At 47.8% G+C, this 24,480-nt stretch overlaps 1 long non-coding RNA gene across 5 annotated transcripts in view; it reads right to left on the bottom strand.

The window, feature by feature from the left end:
- Nucleotides 1-19: 19 nt before the first annotated feature.
- LOC147377342 (uncharacterized) overlaps nucleotides 20-24,480 on the bottom strand; it is a 48,442-nt gene continuing 23,981 nt past the window's right edge. For 3 of the 5 annotated variants that reach the window (XR_015137281.1, XR_015137294.1, XR_015137297.1), the window contains exons 4-5: nucleotides 284-595; nucleotides 20-148 (exon numbers count right to left, since the gene is read on the bottom strand). This is a non-coding gene — a long non-coding RNA (uncharacterized LOC147377342). Of the gene's footprint in view, nucleotides 149-283; nucleotides 596-991; nucleotides 3,361-9,439; nucleotides 9,697-24,480 lie in introns of those variants that run through there. The other 2 variants (XR_015137285.1, XR_015137286.1) reach the window with 2 other exon arrangements.

Here is a 24,480-nt window from a genome sequence, read left to right as displayed (position 1 = left end):
AGTAGAAATTAACACAACATTGTAAATCAATTGCACTTTAATAAAATAAGAAATTTTTAAAGACGTAGTCTCCTGCCCTATAAGGGTGAATGCCTTTTAGAACAGAGCTTGGTGAGCCGTATTCAGGAAGAAGAAGACAAGTGCATCCCTGTAACAAAGAAATGGCAGCGTTTATCTCATTAGCAAGGGTTTCGAGAAGGGATGAAAGCTATGGATTGGGAATGTGAGACCTGTCCTTCATCCATTCATTCATTTATATGACAGCTATTTATTGAGTGCCTACCTTAAATCAGCCCTCACTCCTGGGACACAGAGAAGAACCCGAACCAGGCCCTTGCTTCCAGGATCCAGACAAGGATCTACCACTGTGATGGAAGTTCTGCCAGGGGCCACACCGGGGCTTGGAAGCACAGAAAAGGGGACCAGTATGGACAGTCAAGGAGCCTTCTAGTAACAATGACCTCAGCTTGAAAGCTGAGGAGGAGGCAGCCAAGAGCAGTGAGGGTGGTCAAAGGGTAGAGGCGGGGCCCTGGGATTGGCAAAGGCACAAGGCATCTTCCTTGCTTCCTTCATTTCTTGACCATCATATAGTCCTCTACAAAAGAAAAAGAATAAATAAGCAAGTAAATGAGCAAAAAGTAGAAGGGATACAGGCATACATATTACAGAAAAAGCATTTAGTTATCTCAGCACCAAATGGAACAGCCCAGGACTCTGATTTCCAGTTTCATCATCACACCATAGGAAGGAGACAGCGGTCCTGTCCCCTCATCCACGGAGGTGGCCTTTGGTCCCACATCCAGTTCCCTTTCATGCAAAGGCTGGGCACAATCCCACTCATTTGCCCATTCAACAACATCCCTTGATCATCAACCACTCTCCAGACACATGGAGGGATCACCGATGGGAAAAGCCAGACTTGGTGATACCCACTTCATACATCCACCCACCTCTGCAGGCCCCCACGATCACAGCAGGAACCTAGAATTACCTGGGTAGGTGTCAGGCTATTGGAGCCATCCCAATAAGTCACCAAGCAAGGGCAGGACTGGGCCTGCGGAGGAACATTCCTTCTCTGCTCTCCCGCCCAAACTCGTGGCCAAAGGCAAGGCACACGCACTGCTGAAATCCCATCAATGGCGCCTGGCCAACTGGCTGCCACTTGCTTATTTGGCTTGGAACAGGAAATACATTTTTCTACTATTTATACTGCTGACCTCAGGAATAAACTAATTACTGCTGCGAAGCTGCATTCCCACACTGTCCAGCTCACATCTGTAACCCCTGTTGGGACGAAAGCCGAGGAGGTGCCAGATGGCTGTGGGGTCCAGGGGCTCTGGCCCAGGGGGCCACTCCTGCCCTGCCGGCTCCCTAGGTCTTCAGGGGAGAAGGAATCGAGACTGCAAGTCACACCGACTGGATCTTCCGCTCCAACCAGGAAGAGATGCGCCTGTGTCTTCCCCTGGCCTTGAGCTAATCACTTCTGCAGCTCTTGGGTTCTTGGTCTGCACGATGGAGCTGTGGTAATGCTGAGCTCAAGCAATGCCATTTGGAGTAAATGATACCGTGTGTGAGAAAGCTTCGTGTAAATGTGATTACTCCCGAAGGCCCATTACCTGACCGGCCTGGCTCCAGAGGCCAGCTTGGCCCAGGTGGACCCCACATCTGGGCCAGGGCAGCAGCATCCAGATGTGCTGCAGATCCCACCACAGCCCTCGTGTCCTGATGTGTGAAAGTGGACACCTGCCTCTGAGACTGCAGTCCCCGGCAACCCAACCAGCCTCACAAACCAGCTACGGGATATAGGCAGGCAAGTCGAGCATCATCAAAGAGGGGCCAGGAACCAGCCTATGGATGGGCGGATGGATGGATGGGAAATGATGCATAAGTCATAATACTGTTTTAACTGATTTTTTTTCCAGTTTACTGAAACTGAAACTGTGTGGCTCAAGGGTCCACAAACCGATCTGTAGAAGGCTGGATAATAAATATTGTAGTCTTGAAGGCCCATACGGTCTCTGTCACAACTACTCAGCTGCCACTGTAGTGTAAACCATGCCACAGAAAATACATAAATGAATGGGCAGAGCTGTGTTCAATAAAACTCTATTTACAAAACAGGGGGATATATTCAGCCAAACCCTCTGGCTGAACTAACCACATAGGTACTATGTAACCTCAGCTGTGTCCTTCATTCTGCCTCATCATCCTTTCATCTGATGGGTCACCAGACCCTATCAAATCTCCCTTCTAAATAGCAGCCCCTCGTTCCCACATCACAGCCCTTGCCCTTGTCCAGCCCCATCACCTACCACCTAGACTCTCCAGCAACTCCCCACCTTCAGCCTCATGCCCTTCCAGCCCATTTGCTACTGAGAGATCTATCTAAATCACTAATATGACTTAGCGTTTCCCCTCTCCTGATTCTTGCTGTCCTGAGCACAGGTCATTCAGGTTCTGGGTCCCACTGTCCAGGCTCATCACTCACTACCCGCCTCAACTCCCATTTTCAGTTCTAACCAGAGTATCGTTTATTCTTCAAACACATCATGCTGAATCCTTCTCTATACAAGGAGAAGCTTTCTCCCTCCACGTTGCCCTGGCCAACTCTTACTCATCCTCAGGCCTCGGACCGGATGTCACCTCCCCTGAGAAGCCTTCCTGGGGTGCTCAGCTTTCCCCTTACACTGAAATGATCACACAGTGGCACAGACGGCCATGTGTTCAGCAAATCCCATTTCCTATTCGTTCCGGGTACAGAGCCAGACTACATTTCCCAGTCTCCTTTGGTGTTAGGTAGAGCCATGTGACTTGAGTTCTGGCCAATGGAAGAAGGGCAGAAGTGATGGAAGCCATCCCAGCTCTGGCCTTGATTTCACTTCCCGTGTAATTCTACAGGTGCTTTCTCTTTCCCCCTCTTTCCAGCTGAATGAAAAGGATGCTGAGGACCTGCAGAGGTTCTACCTTCGGGTAGAACCGAAGGCCTGGGTCTCTGAGCCACTGCTTAGGCGAGAGCATCTAAAGGGAGTCACATGACCAGAAATCCCACGTCATATTAACTGAGCTATCATGGAAGCCCGCATATCAAGCTACTGACATTTTAAGGTTGTTTGTTACAACAGTTAGCCTACCCTGAGTAAGGCAATACTGAAATGGAATTAACTGCTATTTGTCTGCCTTCCCCCATAGACCGTAAGATACGTAAGAACAGGAGTTTGTCTGTCTCACACAGCACCAAATCCCCAGGGCTTAGCACCTAAGCCCTGCATATTGTAGGAACTCAGTATCCATTTGTTGGTTGGATAAATAATAAATAAATGAATACAACCTTGGTGGCAGGGGCAGGCTACTCTCATCACCATGAGGATACTGTAGCAACCCAGAGCCCACCCACGTGCAGAGGGGGAGACTTAATTTAAAGCTTTGGCGTAGGGGAAGAGCAGCTTGTGCAGATTCCACTCCAGGGAGCTGAGCTCAAGCAAAGCCAGGGCCAGCGTCATCAATCAATGCGGGAACTGAGAGGCAGAGTGCCCATCAGGGGCTGGAGTGGCAGTACCAGGAAGAACCAGAGGGATGGGATCAAGCGAGCATGAGACTAGGAGTCAGGAGCTCCAGATTCTGGGGCTCACTGCTTGACCTTGGTACATAACTTCCTCTCTCAGAGTCTCAGTTGCCCCCAGCTGCGAAGGGAAAAGAGGGAACTGGACATTCCCAGCCCCCCAAAAAGTCTCTGGAGTCTCAAAATATAAAACAGACGCAAGTGGGTGATGTGTATGTGCCTGCTCACACTCTTTTGCCGCACCACGGACTGGCCCGCCAGGCTCCTCTGCCCATGGAATTTTCCAGGTAAGAATAGTGGAGTGGATTGCCATGCCTTCTCCAAGGGATCTTCCCGACCCAGGGATCGAACCCGCATCTCTTGTGTCTCCTGCACAGGCAGGCAGATTCTTTACCAACTGTGTCACCCGTACTACGTGTAGAGAACTAGCGAGAGCCTACTGTACAGCTCAGGGAGCTCTGCCCAGAGCTCTGCGGTGCCCTAAATGGGAAGGAAATCCAAAAAAGAGAGGAGATATGTACACATACGGCTGCTTCACGTTACTGTACAGTGGCAACTCACACAACATTGTAAAGCAACTATACTCCAATAAAAATTAATTTTTAAAGCAAATAAATAAAACAGATGCATGTGGAGTGGCTCTAATTAAACCTGGAGAAAGCTGACCCCAACCAACCTCCTTAGACACCTTCTCAGAACCTTGTTCCCCATCTTCACTCAGCCAAACTAAGACTTCCCAGAAACTTGGCCTAGACAGGGGTTTTTAGATCATCCAGCCAAAACCCCAATCCCTGCCTGAATACCTCCAGTGACGGAGAACTCACCACCTCCTCCTCAGCCCCTAAGGCCACCCTGATGGTTAGATTGGCTATGCATCCTGGGTCTAATGTGTCTCTCCTACCATAGTCTCAGAGCAAGCCAGCTAGAGACCAGGACTTGAAAAGCTGGCCTCTGAAAATAACAGTAATAACTGACAGGTTTTGGCCACATATTTTTCCTAGGCACATTATATATATAGCACATTTAATCCATATGGTAACTTCATAAAGTAGATACTGTTATTATTTTACAAGTGAAAAAAATCAAGGCATAAAGAGTTTGTCACTTGTCCAATGTCATACAGCTTGTAAGCAGCAAAGCTGAGACTCAAATCCACACCATCTGATTATCTGTTCTCAACAGCTTCTCTGATATGGAGAAATCTGACTACAGCTGATAGGAGAGGACCACGGTGGTCAATATCACTTGTATAACATCACTTGTATAGGTGCCGGGTGCTTTTACAATAAGCATCTTACAAATGCTCACTGAGTTAATCTTTGAGCAATTCTATAACGAAGACACTTTTATCATCACTGTTTTGCAGATGAGGAAGCTAAGTCACAGAGAGGGTAAGCAAATTAGTCAAGGTCACCCAGCTTGTAAATGGTGGGGTCAGGATTTGAACCCAGGCAATTTGGCTCTGGAGTCTGTTGAAAATCTCAAAGAATTGACAAAAAAACTCTGGAAACAATTATAGCAGGGGATTATAGCAAGGAGAAGGAGGAGCCTGGTAGGCTACAGTCCATGGGGTCCCGAAGAGTAAGACGTGACGGAGTGGCTTCACTTAAGTCAACTGCTCTCCTGTACATCAACAATGAGCAAGTTTTTATGTTTGTTACCTTTCAGTTACACATATATTGAGTATTTGCCATATGCTGTGCCGGGTGCTCCATAGGCACTAGCTCATTTAATCTTCTCCAAACCCTAAATGGGCAGAAAAAAACATGTGACAAAATACAAAACCCATATATGATTTAAAAAGAAAAAAACTCTCAGCAAACTGGAAATAGAGGGAAAGTTCCTCAACTTGATAGAGAACTACCAAAAACCTATAGTTGACATCATACTTAATAGTGAGAAATTAGATGTTTTCCTCCTAAACTTGGGAACAAAGGAAGGATGAATCCTTTTACTCCTCTTATTCACCATCATACTGGAAGCCCTGCAGTAAAATAAGAAAAGGATGTAGCCGGTATGCAGATTGGGAAAGAAGAAATAAAGCTGTCTTTGTTTGCAGATAACATGATCGTCTCTACTGAAAATCTCAGAGAACCTACAAGAAAACCTCCTAGAACTATTTTATCAAGGGATTACAGCAAGGTTTCAGAATTCAAAGTTAATATACAAAAGTCAATTGCTCCCCTATGTACTAGTAATGAAGAATTGGAATTTGAAATTAAAAATACAATACCATTTACATTAGCACCAAAAATCAAATACTTAGGTATGCATATGTGCTAAATTGCTTCAGTCATGTCTGACTCCTTGCGACCCTATGGACTGTAGCCCGCCAGGCACCTCTGTCCATGGGGTTCTCCAAGCAAGAATACTGGAGTGGGTTGCCCTGCCCTCCTCAGGGGATCGTCCCCACCCAGGGACTGAGCCTGCAGCTCTCGTGTCTCCTGCACTTGCACGTGGTTCTTTACCACCGGCGCCACCTGGAAAGACCACGTAGGTGTAAATCTAACCAAAAACATAACATCTATATGACAAAAACTACAAAACTGAAAATATCAAATATCTATTAATAAATAAATGGAGAGTCTACGTTCATGAATAGGAATACTCAATATTACTAAGATAACAGTTTTTTCCAACTTCCCCCATTTGAAAAGACCCTGATGCTGGGAAGGATTGAGGGCAGGAGGAGAAGGGGACGACGGAGGATGAGATGGCTGGATGGCATCACCGACGCGATGGACATGGGTTTGGGTGGACTCTGGGAGGTGGTGATGGACAGGGAGGCCTGGCGTGCTGCAGTTCATGGGGTCGCAAAGAGTCGGACACGACTGAGCGACTGAACTGAACTGAACTATAGATTCAATGCAATCCCAGTTAAAATCTGAGCAAGTTATTCGTGGATATCAACAAACAGATTCTAAAATTTACATGGAAAGGCAAAAGATCCAGAATATCCAACACAAAACTGAATGAGAAAAAAGTCTTAACACTACCTGACTTCAAGGCATACTACAAAGCTATAGTAGTCAAGACAGTGTATCTGCTAAATATTAAGCAAATAGATAAATAGAACAAAACAGAGAACCCCCCAAGATCAACCCACGTAAACACAACTAACTGATCTTTGACAAAGAAGCAAAGGCAATTCAATGGAAAACACATAACCTTTTCAACAAATGGTGCTGAAAAAACTGGACATCCACATGGGATAAAATAGAATCTAGACATAAACCTACTTTTCAAAAAAAATTAACTCAGAATGTACCATAGACCTAAAGGTAAAATGCAAAACTGAAGTACTTCCAGAAAACCAAAGTACTAGGAGAAAATCTAGGTGACTTTGAGTTTGGCAAGAAATGTTTAGATACAACACCAAGAGCAAGATCCCTACATGAAAAACTGGATAATCTGGACTTCATTAAAATTTAAAACTTCTGCTCTGTGAAAGACACCATTAAGAGAATGAAAAGACAAGCAACAGACTGGGAGAAAATATTCGCAAATGCATATCTGATGGAAGACTTGTATCCAAACACACAAAGAACACTTAAAACTCAATAGTAAGAAAACAAAAAATAGAATTTAAAAGATGGGCAAAAGATCTGAATGTACTTCACCAAAGAAGACATACAAATGCCAAATATGTGTATAAAAAGATGCTCGTGCCTTCCCTGGTGGTCCAGTGGTTAAGAATCCACCTTGCAATGCAGGGGACACCAGTTTGATCGCTGGTCCGGGAAGATCCCACATGGCTCAGGGCTACTAAGCCCATGCACCACAACTGCTGAGCCCACACGCTGCAACTCCTGAAGCCTGCGTGCCCTACAGCCTGTGCTCTGCAACAAGAGACGCCACCGCAGTGAGCAGCCTGCACACTGCAGCTAGAGAAAGCTCGCATGCAGCAGCAAAGACCCAGTGCAGCCATAACGTATAATTTAAGGTGCTCAATGTCATGTGTCTTTCAGTTCAGTTCAGTTCAGTTGCTCAGTCGTGTCTGACTCTCTGCGACCCATGAACCACAGCACTCCAGGCCTCCCTGTCCATCACCAACTCCTGGAGTCCACCCAAACTCATGTCCATTGAGTCGGTGATGCCACCCAGCCATCTCATCTTCTGTCATCCCCCTCTCCTCCCACCTTCAATCTTTCCCAACTTTAGGGTCTTTTCAAATGAGTCAGCTCTTTGCATCAGGTGGCCAAAATATTGGAGTTTCAGTTTCAACATCAGCCCTTCCAATGAACACCCAGGACTGATTTCCTTTAGATTGGACTGGTTGGATCTCCTTGTAGCCCAAGGGACTCTCAAGAGCCTTCTCCAACACCACAGTTCAAAAGCATCAATTCTTCGGTGCTCAGCTTTCTTTATAGTCCAACTCTCACATCCATACATGACCACTGGGAAAGCTATAGCCTTGACTAGACAGACCTTTGTTGACAAAGTAATGTCTCTGCTTTTTAACATGCTGTCTAGGTTGGTCATAACTTTCCTTCCAAGAGAGTAAGCGACTTTTAATTTCATGGCTGCAGTCACCATCTGCAGTGATTTTGAAGCTTAAAAAAATAAAGTCTGCCACTGTTTCTACTGTTACTCCATCTATTTGCCATAAAGTGATGGGACCAGATGCCATGATCTTAGTTTTCTGTATGTTGAGCTTTAACCAACGTTTTCACTCTCCTCTTTCACTTTCATCAAGAGGCTCTTTAGTTCTTCTTCACTTTCTGTCATAAGAGTGGTGTCATCTGCATATCTGAGGTTATTGATATTTCTCCCAACAGTCTTGGTTCCAGCTTGTGCTTCCTCCAGCTCAGTGTTTCTCATGATGTATTCTGCATATAAGTTAAATAAGCAGGGTGACAATATACAGCCTTGACATATTCCTTTTCCTATTTGGAACCAGTCTGTTGTTCCATGTCCAGTTCTAACTGTTGCTTCCTGACCTGAATACAGCTTTCTCAAGAGGCAGGTCAGGTGGTCTGGTATTCCCATCTCTTTCAGAATTTTCCACAGTTTATTGTGATCCACACAGTCAAAGACTTTGGCATAGTCAATAAAGCAGAAATAGGTGTTTTCCTGGAACTCTCTTGCTTTTTCGATGATCCAGCAAGTGACCATATGTCATTAGTTCAGTTCAGTTCAGTTGCTCAGTCATGTCTGATTCTTTGTGACCCCATGAATCGCAGCATGCCTCCCTGTCCATCACCAACTCCCGGAGTTCACTCAGACTCACGTCCATAGAGTCGGCAATGCCATCCAGCCATCTCATCCTCTATCGTCTCCTTCTCCTCCTGCCCTCAATCCCTCCCAGCATCAGAGTCTTTTCCAATGAGTCAACTCTTTGCATGAGGTGGCCAAAGTACTGGAGTTTCAGCTTTAGCATCAGTCCCTCCAAAGAACACCCATGACTGATCTCCTTTAGAATGGACTGGTTGGATCTCCTTGCAGTCCAAGGGACTCTCAAGAGTCTTCTCCAACACCACAGTTCAAAAGCATCAATTCTTTGGTGCTCAGCTTTCTTCACAGTCCAGCTCTCACATCCATATGTGACCACTGGAAAAACCATAGCCTTGACTAGACGGCCCTTTGTTGGCAAAGTAATTAGGGAACTGCAAATTAAAACAATAATAAAATATCACTACATACCTGTTAGAATAGCTAATGACCATAAAATTGACACCACCAAATTCTGATGAGGTTGTGGACGACAGGAATTCTCATTCACTGCTGATGGCAGTGTAAAAAACGGTATCACCACGTTGGAAGACAGTCTGGCAATTTCTCAAAAAGCCAAACATAGTCTATTATATGATCCAGCAATCATGCTCCCAGGTATTTATGATAATGAGCTGAAAACTTTGTCCACACAAAAACACACACACAGATGTTTATAGCAGCTTTACTGATATTTTTCTCAAACTGGAAGAAATCAAGAAGTCCCTCAAAAGATGAGTGGATAGGCAAATACATGTAGTGGAATGTTCAGTCAGTTCACTCAGTCATGCCTGACTCTTCGAGACCCCATGGACTGCAGCACGCCAGGCCTCCCTGTCCATCACCAACTCCCAGAACTTGCTTAAACTCGTGTCCATCGGATCGGTGATGCCATCCAACCATCTCATCCTCTGTCGTCCCTTCTCCTGTTATTCAACAACAAACAGAAATGAGCATCAAGCTGTGAAAAGTTTGGAGGAAATGTCAATGCATGTTGCTAATTTAAAGAAGTCAGTCTGAAAAGGCAACATATTCTATAGCTCAACTGTGTGACATTCTGAAAAAAGCAAAATTGTGGAGACACTATCAGATCAGTGGTTGCCAGGGGTTCTTGTGGCCAGGGCAGTGGGGAGCAAGGGAGAGGGATATGTGGAACACGGGGAATTTCTAGGACAGTGAAACAATTCTGCATGATACTGTTATGGTGGGCACGTGATGTCATGCATTTGTTAAAATCCACAGGACTGCCAACACAAAGAGGGAACCCTAATGTAAAGTATACACTTTAGTTAATAATAATATACAATGATATGTCATTACAACAAATGTACCATACGAAAGCAAGATGTTAACAAAAAGAGAACTCTGTGTGTGTGTGTGTGCGTGTGTGTGTATGGGAACTCTGTACAATTGCTCAATTTTTCTATAAACTTAAAACGGTTCTAAAACACAAAGTCTATTAATTTAAAAGAAAATCTCTACATGGGCAGACTATTATTGCTCCTATTTTGGGGAGATTATTATCACCCTCATTTTAAGGAGGGATATTTTATTTACCTTCTTTTATAGAAGAGGACACTAACATTTAAGGAAGTTGCATTCACCATTCAACATCACACAATGGGCAGGCAAAGGGGAGGGTCAAGCTTGGACTAGTGGACAGGGGGTCAGAAACCCCTCAGGGTGCCCAGGACTTGGAAACTACCAGTACTTGAAACAGACACACATTTGAGTTCCTGCTCAGCTTCCTGCCATTCACATCTCTGCATCTAGGTCCTTCCAGTAGATCAAAACAGAGACCTGCATCCTCCGTACGGAGATGCTACTTGTGCAGTCATCCCTGGGCTCTTCCTGCTCACCATCTCTGTGCTGGAAACCCAGAAGGTGTCTGCAAAAGTCCATCCTGCTCAGGTTGGTTCAGTACCAATAGGTGGATTCATGTGCAGAACAGAAAGTTGGCTTAGGGTGGAAATCAGACCTCTGCCCAGTTACCATGGTACCAAATAGACTAGACACGCAGGATGTGAATATCAGCTTGTGCCGCCATCACCACTTATTCCAGTGTAGGAAGCCCATGATTGTGTCAGGTCCAGTAGTCACCTCCCATCATCAGGACTGAAAGGGCCCCGTTCATGGAGAGGTGACCTCTGCTATGGGAACTGCCAAGACCACCCCTGGGTGGTGGTCAGGACTGGAGTGGATGGCAGTCGTCCTGAGTGCTGACTGTGAAGTTAATCTCAGACAAACGGGAAATGCCTAGGACAGCTGGGAAATGCCACCAAGCTCTGACCTGAGGCCTTGCTGTGGATGGGATGTCTGTGCTCCCCCAGGATCCATACACTGAAGCCCTAATCCCAAGGTCATAGTATTTGGAAGTGAGGCCTTTGGGAGATTGGTAGGTCATGAGGGTGGAACCCTTACGAATGGGATTAGTGCCCTTAGAAGAAGAGACACCGTGAGATGATCTCTCTCCTCCACACGAGGACACAGTGAGAAGATGGCCCAGCTGGAAACCAAGAAGCAGTCCCTCGCCAGTACCTGATGATACCAGCACCCTGGATTCAGACTTCCTGTCCTCCAGAACGGAGAGAAAGAAATTTCTGTTGTTTAAGTCACCCAGTCTAGGGTATTTTTATTATAGCAGCCTGAATTTAGGGCATACAATTCTTGCCAAGAGCCTGAGAGTCATCAGAGATGAAAGAAACGGGTCCATCTGATGCCTGGTCAGAGAACCACAGGGAAGCCTGGAGGCAGAAAGAACCATGACCACAGACCCTTAGGCGATCCCAGGGAGGACCTTCTGACTGGTGGAAAGAAAGGAAGAGTCTGAGAACTTGATAAAAGACTCTTCTTTGGCTATGAGGTTTTTCACACTGAATACCTGTGTTTAAGCTCCTGGCCCGAGCCATTTATGAAGGCCTTTCTTCTACATCATCTTGTTTTAAACATCCAAGAGCCCTGGGAGGTGGGTGTATGCATCTGTAAGTGACAGATGAGGCAACCAAGGCTCAGAGAAATGAAATCACCTCAAGCTCACAGCCACACAAGTATTAATGACCAGGGGAATTCCCCAGTGGTCCAGTGGTTAAGACTCCTCACTCTTACTGCTGAGGGCCCAGATTCAATTCTTGGTCGGGGAAATAAGATCCCACAAGCCTCACAGTATGGCAAAAATAAATAAAGCATTCACTCTTAAAAAAAAGAATTGACCAGAACTCCTCCTCAGATCCTCTGTTTCCACACCCTACCTCTTCTAACTACCCCTACTCTGCCCAGCACATAGAAAGTGTACAGAAAACCTTGGCAGAGTTTCACTAAAAGGAATGGTGTCCTTCAGCCCTACTCCTTGGGGGCCCAATAAAGGGCTGTCTTTTCCCACCATAACCCTAATCGGTGAGAGAGGGCAGCTTCATCCACCACCCTGGGTCATGGTTACCCAGGGCAGAATATCTCAGGCAAACCTGAGGTGTAGCCACTCAGAATGACCTTGGGCCAGGAGGAAGGAGGCCATGTCTCCTCCACTGCCTGGAGGCCCTAAGGCCAGTGGATTTGGACTTTGAAGGCGAGGTCAGGGTTATGGCTCACAGTCTTGATTCTGCCACTGGCTGGCTCCATGATAAGGATAAAGGGCCTTCAAGTAGCTGTATAGCTTTGACCCAATATTCCATTTCTAAATTACGGATTAGATAGTTAGACAATAGATTATCAACTCATAATTTACTTTCTAACCTGAAATTTACATCTATAAAGATTTTGAAATAACATGAAAATTTTATATTCTAATGTTAAGTATAAAATTGAATACACAAACGTCCACGAAGTATCCATCCATCCATCGTGTGTTCAGTTGTGTCCAACTCTTTGCAACCCTATGGGCTGTATATTAAACAAAATCTGCAGAAAAACTACGATAAAGAGACCCACCATGATGTTAGTTAAATTCTTAGAAAATGACTTTCTATCAACATGTCATTTCCAATTTTTCTGCTTTATCACATCTATAAAGGAAAATACAAAATCAACTTTATTTTTAAAACAAAGTATGATGGGTTAGGGGCTTCCCAGGTGGCACTAGTGGTAAAGAAACCTATCTGCCAACCCCAGAGACATATGAAATGCAGGTTCAATCTCTGCATCAGAAAGACTTCCTGGAGGAGGGCATGGAAGCCCTACCTTGAGAATCCCATGGATGGAGGAGCCTGGTGGACAGAAGAGCCTGGCAGGCTACAGTCCTAGGGTCGTAAGGAGTCAGACACAGTTGAAGCAACTTAGCACACGTGCATGCATGATGGATTAGAACATTCAGTATCAGAAAGATGTCCATTCTCCTCAGATTGATGTGGAAACCCAAAGAGATCACAATAAAACTCTTGGCAGATTTTTTGTATATATAGATAGATACATACATACATATGTGCAGTGACAATCTGACTCTAAAATTAGGATGCAAAGAACCAAGAATAGCCAAGTCAGATGTGAAGAGGAGCAAACTAGAGGACCTTGTACTACTTGCTACAGACTAAATGTCTGTGCTCCCCGCAAATTCACGTATTGAAATCTTAACCCCCAATGTGACGGCACTAAAAGATGGGGCCTTTGGGAAGGATTAGATCATGGGCATGGGCATCTTCTTCTTCCGCCCAGATGCCCATCACATCTCATGCCTAAATGAGCAGGTGGAGGTGGACAGGAACAGTTACCATGGCCCAGCCTTGACAACTTCCCCACTCCAAAGCTCCTGTTTCCCTCACTGTCCACCAAGGACCAGCCGCCACGGCAGGGGAGCAGGCGACAGTGAGCCCTGTCTGGGCAGCTGAGGGGTTCCCAGGCGCCCCAGTCTGAATGAGGCCATCCCCCTTGGAAGAGTTGCTACCCTGGGCCGTGAGCTGGTTCCCAGCGCTCCCATGGAAGAGTGCAGAAGAGGAGTCGAGTTCTGTGCCCATCAGAGGACAAGATCAGAACAAATACTACATTTGGATTAGATTCATGTCTTAGTTGTATTTGCCCTTTGCAAATCCTTGGTCAAACTAAGATATACCCCAGGCCCTCTTTTTTTTCCACCTCCTTCCTTGAACCAGATCCCAGAAATGAGGTTCTAATTCCACCCACACAAGGGGATCTACCCTTTAGGAATAATAATGACAAGAGCAGCTCTTACATTGCATCAGCTCCATGCCAGGCACTGTTCTAAGTGCTTCACAAATTATAACTCAGTTCATCCTTTCAGTGATTCTACGAGGTAAACATTATTACGGGCTTCCCAGGTGGCACAGTGCTAAAGAATCCGCCTTTCCAAAAACCATCACAATACTGTAAAGGGATTATCCTCCAATTAAAATAAATAAACAAAAACTTAAAAACTACAGGGAAGTCATTCAACAACAGCAAAATACACACTTTTTCCCCCCACGCTCCAAGAGGAATTCAACAGGATAAATTATATCCTGGGCCATACAATAAAGCTCAACAAACATATAAAAATTGAAATCATGCAATGTGTATTTTCTGACTGTTATGGAATTAAACTAGAAACCAATAACAGAAAAAAAAAAAAAAAAAAGAATCTGCCTCTCAATATGGGAGACACAGAAATGCCAGTTTGACCTCTGGGTGGGGAAGATTCCCTGGAAGAGGGCATGTAACCCACTCCAGTATTCTTGTCTGGAGAATCCTATGGACAGAGGAGCCTGGGAGGCTTCAGTCCATGGGGTTGCAAAGAATTGGACACAGCTGAAGCGACTTAGCACACACGCACAAGCATTATTATATGCCCATTTTACAGGTGAGGAAACTGAGACACACGAGGGAAAATATAAAGTCACTCTGACTTCGTTGGTGATTCCTGTCAGCTCAGCCCCTGACTGCCGAGAAACCTGTGTGACAGAGCCCAACACACTGGGTCTCAGCTGACTTCAGTGGGTTTTGCTGTATCTTCAATTTTCTACTTTCATTATGTTCCCTCCTAAGTGATTTTGATACTAGTTTCTCCCACTCATTTGTACACTTCATTCATCCAACAAACAGCACCTAAGAGCCAGGCTTATAGGGACAGTGACGGGGCAGACGTGGGAGGCCCCAGACAGACAGGAGCCAGGTCGCCCAGCACCCATGGCCCACAATCAGGCAGCTGGATTTTATCCCGTGGTAATGGGAAGCTGAACAAAAAGGTCACTGAGCCCAGTGATTAGAAGCATGGGCAAACCCCGGCCATCTGGCTCCAGAGCCCAGGCTCCTAACCACTGGGCTCAGGGGTTGTCCGCCAGCTGCACAGCCCTGGGTGAGCTACTGAACCTCTCTGGGCCTCCATTTCCCCATCTGTAAATGGGGCTTGAAATAGCACCAACCGCAAAAGGTAGTTGTGAAGACTGAGTGAGTTTGTACTTGTGAAGTATTGGAGCAGGGCCTGACACACAGAAAGTGTTCACCCTTAAGGCCTTCAAGCCACGTCCACTGGAAAGAGTAAGGACTCCTATTTTGTCACCAGGAGCCTGAGGTCCAAGAGACACAGCCACCCCCAAGGTCACCCGGGTGTTAAGGTCACCCAGCGTCCATGTGTGAGGGCCTCCTGAGAACCCAGACTGTGCTGGGTACTGCAGCGTCTCACCGCCTCACACCCCATCCTAGAGGGGCTCACCCACATGGGACTCAGAAGGAGACCCCAGGCCTGGGGTCTGGCATCAGGTGCATTTGATATTGCAGTTACTCAGCTCTGTATCTTCACGGGCTCCAATTACTCTTTGATCGAACTCAGCTAGGCACCCTGAGGTCCAACCAGCATGTCCTCTGTGCAGTGCCAAGCTCAGCGAACACCCACTGTGCACCCAGCACTTGGGGAAGAGGTCAAGGCGCCTCACACGAGATCCTGCCTCAGAGGAAACGCTCGGTCTTCCTCACCCGTCTTGGCTCCTTCCCCAAGACAAGAGAAGCTAGATAACATCTGTGACAGGCCCAGGCCACAGTGGGCACTTCGTGAATAGCCACCTAGTCACCGTGAAGCACGTCTCACTGGACAAGTGTAAAGAACTAACTGCTTCTTTCCAGAGAGAAATAAGTCCAGAATATGGGCTTCCCTGGTGGTTCAGAGGGTAAAGCGTCTGCCTGCAATGTGGGAGACCTCGGTTCGATCCCTGGGTGGGGAAGATCCCCTGGAGAAGGAAATGACAGCCCACCCCAGTATTCTTGGCCTGGAAAACCCTGTGGATGGAGAAGCCTGGTAGACTATAGTCCATGGGGTTGCAGAGTCGGACACAACTGAGCAACTTCACTTATGACGGGGTCAGTGGATAATTCAGTGTGCCAAGTTCTGCCCCATTAGGAGCCTCTCACCACCCTGGCCATGTCTGATGGGACAGACTCTGAAACTGGATCCAGGCACTTGGGGCTGAGTCCTAGCTTTGCTGTTAATTCCATCTGAGACTTTGGGTCTCCATGTCTCTGTTGGTGAAACAAGAGGTTTGGACTAGGTGTCTGTGAGCTCTTACAGTCACTTGGCTCTACTGAAGGCATATTCACGGGTGCCCTACTCCATGCCAGACCCCAGGCTCCAGGATCCCACAGGGCTGGAGGGAAGCCTCTGTACTGGGGACACACAGAGCTGTCACTTGATCAGTCCTGGAAGGCTTCCCAGAGGAGGTGATGTCTGGGCTGAGTCTCACAGGATGCATAGGAGTGGGACAGATCAAAGAGTGAGGATTCCACCTTGTGGTACTGACCAGTCACAGTCTGACTAGTGTCACAGAGAAAGCACCATGGCAACTCAACAGGGCAGGGACTGGAGGGGACATCTGGAGTCAGAGAACAATTAGGGGCAGGTGATGGGATCCAGGTGGTCTGCGGACATCTCAGGTCGGAGCTCATTACAGAATGTTTTGGACTAGGAGCTGGGGACTCCCCAGGCTGCAGGTGGAGGCCAAAGCCATGGAAACAGACAAAACCGTGAAGAAAGAGTGCACAGACAGGAGCAGCTGGCAGAGGAGGGAAGTGGGAGAACCAGCCGAGCATCCACCAGCCAAAAGCAGGAAGAGGAGGTACAGACCAGTGACCGTGCTCCTCGCTGTGCTCCCCACTCAGGAGAACGAGGACCACACATCGCCCCACTCAGCACAGAGCGGCATGTAGCAGGTGCCCAACAGGTGTTTGGGGTTTTTTTTTTAACCCTTTAAATTGTGAGTAGTCATTTATGGATGTGAGAGTTGGACTATAAAGAAAGCTGAGCGCCAAAGAATTGATGCTTTTGAACTGTGGTGTTGGAGAAGTCTCTTGAGAGTCCCTTGGACTGCAAGGAGATCCAACCAGTCCATCCTAAAGGAAATAAGTCCTGAATATTCATTGGAAGGACTGATGCTGAAGCTTAAACTCCAATACTTTGGCCACCTGATGCGAAGAGCTGACTCATTGGAAAAGACAGGGGGCAGGAGGAGAAGTGGACGACAGAGGATGAGATGGTTGGATGGCATCACCGACTCAATGGACAGGTAGGTGTTTGAATAAACTCCGGGAGTTGGTGACGGACAGGGAGGTCTGGTGTGCTGCAGCCCATGGGGTCGCAAAGAGTCGGACACGACTGAGTGACTGAACTGAAGTGAAGGAAACCCAGGAGAGATGGGTGGAACAGAAAAGTCCAGGAGGATAGTGGACTTCCAGGAAGAGTGCTCCAGAGACGTCAAGACCATGGGGTTTTGTCCCAGGATGCTCCTTGGTGGGACTGGAAGGTGGGTAAATAGATTTCAGGAGTGGCAAGTAAAGAGACGGAGACTGATCGTGAATGCAGAAGACTCTCCAGACCTTTGATGGAAAATAGACGAGAAAGAGGGAGAAGGGGGAGGAGAGTAGAGGTAAGAAGGGGAAAAAAAAGTAACTGGAGAAGAGCATGATGTCAAGAGACAGTTTAAATCCAAATTGGTTACTTACTGAGTGGCCTCAGATGCGTCATCACCTCTCTGAGCCTCGGTTTCCTCAACTGTAAGGATAAAGAGCCTTGGGAGCACTGAACGAGTTAGCCATGCAGAGCATCCAGCACGGTGCCAGGCATGCCACAGTTTCTCAGAGAATGTGTCTGTCTTCCTTGCCCCCAAGCCCCATTCCAGCTCAGAAAGGGCAGAATCCTTATTGCTGCTGCTGCTGCTAAGTCGCTTCAGTTGTGTCCGACTCTGTGCGACCCCATAGACGGCAGCCCACCAGGCTCCCCCGTCCCTGGGATTCTCCAGGCAAGAACACTGGAGTGGGTTGCCATTTCCTTCTCCAGTGCATGAAAGTGAAAAGTGAAAGTGAAGTCGCTCAGTCGTGTCCAACTCTTAGCGACCCCATGGACTGCAGCCTACCAGGCTCCTCCGTCCACGGGATTTTCCAGGCAAGAGTACTGGAGTGGGTTGCCATTTCCTTCTCCTGAACACTCATTAATGAATCATTATCCCCATTTATACTCGAAGAAACTGGGTCACAGAGAGGCGAGTGGCTTATCCGTCCCTACTTTCTCAGTCCCACCCCCAGACACACAGGGCGGCCCAGCTCCTCACTCGTGAGGGAATGGTAAGTATCTGGCACAAGAACACCTGTTGCTTGAATGAATAGGAGAGAACAAGACAGAAACCAAAGGAAGGCTGCCTCGGCCTGGCAGCAACAGGGCTACCGAATAAAAAGAGGATCCTGTAAGGTGCCCAATCAGAGCTGAGCATTTGGGTTTTGGGGGCCAATCAGAGTCAGGCATTTGGGTCTTGGGGGCCAATCAGAGCCAGGCATTTGGTTGTTGGAGGGCAATCAGAGGCAGGCATAGGATCCAAGGACCTATCTAGTCCAGGGATTCTCACACTGGGTTAGGTCTCCGTTCACCTGGAGAGCCAATTAAAATAGATTCCTAGATTGCACCACAGGGCTTACTGGATCAAAATATTAAGGGGGAACCGTCCAGGAACCTGTACGTCCAACCTGGCGCCCAGGTGATGCTGATGCAGATGCCTATGCTTGGAAAGAGACAGGTGCACCACACCTGATTTTACAGGGGAGGACCCAGGTCCAAGGAAGGGAAGATTTAAGCTTGAGATCAGAGGTAAAGCCACATGGGGCCTGACTGATAGCCTAGGGGTTTAGGCTCCTGGGCCACTGTCACTCCTGGGGCCTGTAGGTGCCCAGAGGGTGGAAGGCAGGACCAGGAACAACAACGGGAAAGAAAGAAGGGAAAGTATGGGATAGTAGTCACAGCTAAGGCAAGTGTCAAGAGGTAAAGCCCATGGCCTGACCTCAGAGCTGCTATGGGTCAGAACACGGACCCAGCTCTGGCTAATGCTGGCATCAACTCCCTGACCACCGGGCAGCACGGCTTCCCAGGGAAACAAAAAGAGGAAGAAGAGGAGATGGAGGTGGCGGCCCGGGTGGAGGGGCAGGGTGCTCTATCGCCTCGTGGCAGAGATGGGCTGGCTGCTGCCAGGCAGAGAGCGCCTGCCCATCCTGGTGCCCGCGGTTGCCATGCCGACCCCCAGGCTGTGTTTGTGGATGTTGTATTTGATTTCACACGTTTGGAACTCCAATTACGTCACTTCGCAACACAGGGTTGCCATGACAGCCGGCCCCACGTTCCCCTGGTGGCTCACACCTTGGTGGAGGAGGAGGGGCTCGGCTGGCTCCCCCTGCCCCGACCCCCACCAAATCTTAACCCCAAACCCCCTTGAGCGGGGAGGCCAGGAATGTGGGGGTGGGAAGCACCTTAGAACATCCACCCTTGGTGATGGGGAAACCAAGGCCTGGGTGGGGAGCCTCCTGATCCTCTGAGGTGGGGAGCCTCCTGATCCTCTGACGGGGGCACTTCCCACACCCTACCTCCTTTTAATGGAGTCCTTGCACACCTGGCTGCCCACGAGCTGAGTGCCTGACAGCTGGCACCCAGCAACCAGCCTGGCTGTGTGCCCTGACCCAGCTCCGTGGGGCCTCAAAGCCCCTGACTGATAGGCAAGTTTACAGACTCACATTCGGGCAAGTGTGGAGGTGGGTCAGAGTGGCTGAGGACACCAGCTTTGGGGTCCGACCTGAGCTCAAACGTGGGCTTCCCATGAACCCAGGGTGAGCTCTGGACAATTCAGAGCACTTCACTGAGTTTCCAGTTCTACATCTGAAAACAATCGGAGAGGTACAGGCTGCAGGCCGTGGGAGGACTAACTGCGTTAGTGCAGAGAGAGCGTCTGTTACCTTAGAGAACAGACACAGAAAACAGAGACAGTTGGGGTTTTTTGTTGTTGTTCTCCTTTTTTCTTTCTTTTCTTTTTTGTATTGCCCTGTCACTGTAGCTGAATTCTGCACTCAGCTCCAACAGTCTGCTCCGTGACTTTGGCCAGCTAACATTCCTTCTCTGGTCCTCTAAACTGGTAGTGCAGTGATCTTTCTCCAGGGTTCACACCCTCAGCATTAAACTCTCCAGCCCATCCCCCAGCCCTAAATGCCAACGATGTGGCCTCTTATCTTCTGACTTCCATCTATGCATGCTGCTCACTCGCTCAGTCGTGTGTCCGACTCTGTGAGACCCTATGGACTGTAACCCGCCAGGCTTCTCTGTCCATGGGATGCTCCAGGCAAGAAGACTGGAGTGGGTAGCCTATCCCTTCTCCAGGGGATCTTCCTGACCCAGGAATCGAACTGGGGTCTCCTGCATAGAAAGGCTCTGAACTTGATTCAAAACCCTGAGCAGTCCCAGTTCCTTCTCTCATGGGAAGAGAGCAAGTCCGTCCATGGCTGGAGGCCCTGCCTTTCTTATCTGTAAACTAGGACTGTTGACCCAACCCCCATCTCTGTGCCATAGGCCCCCTGAGAGGAGGCAACGTCTCTCAGAGCCCATGGGACTTTGTTCAGCATCAAGGCACTGCCACAACCACCCTTGCAAAGGACCTGTCCCCAGAAATCTAAAGGGGAGACACTATTTTAATTTCCATTGTTTTAGATGAGGAAAACGAGAGCCAGAGAGGTGACAGGAGCTGCCCACAATCTTAGCAAAATAAATAAATAAATGAAATGAAATCCTGAAATATGTGGAGCTGTTACTACAGAGGAGGGTCATGTTCTGGGACACCCCGGAGACTCACTTATGGCCCCCAAGCCAGCCAACCCCCCACCCAGCCTGGGCAGCCCTGGACGAATCTCCAACCCTGGGGCCAGGACCAACACAAGCTGTTTCCCCTGGGTGCCGCCTCCAACTTGCTGGTACTTGAGTTTGTTGGAAAACCCAACACAGCCACATGTGCGGGAGACAGGCTCACTCAACCCAGTCCAACCCAGGGAGTCTTTCTGGGGCCCAGACTTTGGCCAGGAGTAGAGCGCAAGCTTGATCCACCTGCAATCAAACCCTTTCTTCCCCACTGCCACGCTGGGTGATCCCAGCCCCTTGACCTTCTGAGCTGCAGCCTCCTCATCCGTAAAACAGGAACACTAATGCTCACTTCAGAGTCCTCAGGAGGATAAAATGACATGATAGGTGCTGGAATACCTGGCACCACCTGCTTCCTAAATGTCTACTCTTGTCTTTGTTCCAGGCAGCCGGCTCCATACTTGGGGGGTGGGGACCAGGACAACTAAGGCCACGATCCCTGCAACCCAGGAGCACTTTTTACCAGCTCACCAGAGGCGAGACTAATCCTCATGAGAGAACTGAGGTCAAGACAGAGGCCAATCAGATGCTGAAATGGGGCATCCAGGGAGATGTGAGAGATGCTGAGCACAGAGAAGGTGGATGGCGCCATGGGCTGGAGGAGTCAAAAAGGACTTGCTGGAGGAAGAGAGAAGCTGAAGGGCTGCCTGAAGACAGATCATCACAGCACAACACGGGGTGTGGGGTAACAGATACAGATGGCAAAGGAGTGGTACGGAGGCCAGGGAAGCCATCACAAAAGGGAGGGGACTCCAGAGCAGTGTTTTCAAGGATGAATGAATGGGCTGCGACAAGGGGGAAGGCAAGTGCCACTGTGAGTATGCAGAGGGCACCTGCAAAAGGCACAGAGGTAAGAGCCAGCCCGGGCACTCGAGGAACCGCCGAACCAAAAAAGGGAAGGTGTGGCCTAGAGAGAGAGACAGGGGCAGAGCAGGGAGGCCCTCGGAGGCCAGCCTAAGGGGCTTAGAATTACTAGGGACCCCGAATGGCTCTGTGGGAGGAACTGACGTGAACAGATTTGAGATTCAGGAAAAAAAACACTCTGATTAGGAGGGGGTCGAGCTGTGGATACTGAGAGTGAAATTAAAGGCAGAGAGATCAGAGGGAAGGTTTTGCAGCGGCCCCATGGAAAATCAAAAGTATGAAGGTGAAAAGGGATGGATTGAAGACAATTTAGAAAGTAAAACTGCTAGATTTTTTGTAGTAAAATATGAATAATATAGGGCTTCCCTGGTAGCTCAGCTAGTAAAGAAGCTGCCTGCGATGCAGGAGACCCCGATTCAATTCCTGGGTCAGGAAGAACCCCTGGAGCAAGGATAGGCTACACACTCTGGTATTCCTGGGCTTCCCTGGTGGCTTAGCTGATAAAGAATCTGCTTGCAATGTGGGAGACCTGGGTTCAATTCCTGGATGGGGAAGTTCTCCTGGAGGAATGGCAACCCACTTCAGCTTTCTTGCCTGGAGAATCCCTGTGGACAGAGGAGCCTGACCGTCTACAGTCCATGCAGTCACAAAGAGTCGGACACGCCTGAGCGACTAAGCACACACAGCACATACATAAAATTTACATCTTAACCATTCTTAAGTGTACCGTTCCATGGTATTGAGTACATTCCTATTTCTGTTTGTTTCTTTTACTTATTTATCTGGGTGCCTTGGGTCACAGTCGTGGCATGCAGGCTCTTCTGTTGCGTTGCAAGGACTCTCCAAGGTGTGGCAAGTGGGCTCAGCAGTTGCAGCACAAGGGCTTAGTTGTCCCATGGCATGTGGGATCTTAGTTCCCTGACCAGGAATTGAACCTGTGTCCCCTGCATTGCAAGGTGGCTTCTTAACCACGGGCCCACCAAGGAAGTCCCATATTCCTATTGTTTGTAACCATCATCACCATCTGTCTCCAGAACATTTTCTTCTTCCATAACTACACCCATTAAATACTGAATCCTCACTCCCCCTCCTCCAAGCCCCTGGCAACCATCATTCTACTCTCTGTCTCTATGAATTTGACTATGCTCATCACTTCATGGGAAATAGATGGTGAAACAGTGGAAACAGTGTCAGACTTTATTTTTGGGGGCTCCAAAATCACTGCAGATGGTGACTGCAGCCATGAAATTAAAAGATGCTTACTCCTTGGAAGGAAAGTTATGACCAACCTAGATAGCATATTCAAAAGCAGAGACATTACTTTGCCAACAAATGTCCATCTAGTCAAGACTGGTTTTTCCAGTGGTCATGTATGGATATGAGAGTTGGATATGGATATGAGAGTGAAGAAAGCTGAGCGCTGAAGAATTGATGCTTTTGAACTGTGGTGTTGGAGAAGACTCTTGAGAGTCCCTTGGACTGCAAGGAGATCCAACCAGTCCATTCTAAAGGAGATCAGTCCTGGGTGTTCTTTGGAAGGAATGATGCTAAAGCTGAAACTCCAATACTTCGGCCACCTCATGCGAAGAGTTGACTCATTGGAAAAGACTCTGATGCTGGGAGGGATTGGGGGCAGGAGGAGAAGGGGAGGGCAGAGGATGAGATGGCTGGATGGCATCACTGACTCAATGGACGTGAGTCTGAGTGAACTCCAGGAGTTGGTGATGGACAGGGAGGCCTGGCGTGCTGTGATTCATGGGGTCGCAAAGAGTCGGACACGACTGAGCGACTGAACTGAACTGAACTGAGGTACCTCGTTTAAGTGGAATCATAGGATTCCACTTGTTCTTTTGTGACCAGCTTATTTCACCCAGCATTACGTCTTCAAGGTTCATTTGTGCTTTACCATGTATCTGAATTTCCTTTCCCCTTAAGGCTGTACAACACCCCACTGTCTAGCTTTTGTTTAGCCATTCATCCATCAATGGACATTGGGTTGCTTCTACATTCATGCTACTGTGAATAATGCTGCTATGAACATGGATGTACAAATATCTCTTCAAGACCCTGCTTTAATCCTTTGAGGTACACATCCAGAAGTGGAATTGCTGGATTATATGGTAATTCTATGTTCAAATTTTTGAGGAATTGCCATACTGTCTTCCACAGTGGCTATACCATTTCACATTCCCACCCAGAAATGCACAAGATTCCAAATTCTCTATAAGGCTGTACAATATCCCGTTGTGTAGATATACCACATTTGTTTATCCATTCATCCATCCAAAACTTGTTATTTCTGGTTTTCTGATAACAGCCATCCTACTGCGTATAAAGTGGTAAACCACTAGATTGTGATGAATGGTTGCATGGGAGGAGCTGAGGCAGCAGGAGGGTAAGGGGAAAGAGGAGAATAACGCTTGGGTGTGCAACTTGGCCAGATGAGTGAATAAAGATCCATCAGCTAAGCTAGCGCCCTGGGAGGAGAAACTGGCATGAAGAAGAAGGACTTGGAGGCCATTGGACTTGAGGTTGTACTTGAACACTGGAATCTGGAGGTCTGTGTTGCAAGTCACTGTCATGTGATGTGAAGCCATGAGCAAAACCAAGATTACTTAGGAAGTATGTGATACAGAAAAAAGAAGACCCAGAACAGAGACTTGGGGTTCCCCACGTTTTAGGAGCACGACAACAAAGGCTCCCACAAATGGAGACAAAC

The sequence above is a fragment of the Bos grunniens genome, chromosome 2 (genome assembly GCF_055505025.1).
Source record: "Bos grunniens cultivar Pamir isolate PY7600 chromosome 2, Bosgru_T2T1.0, whole genome shotgun sequence".
NCBI classification, from domain to species: Eukaryota; Metazoa; Chordata; class Mammalia; order Artiodactyla; family Bovidae; genus Bos; species Bos grunniens.
Note: the sequence above shows the minus strand (reverse complement) of the source record. Positions and strands in the feature narration are given on the sequence as shown.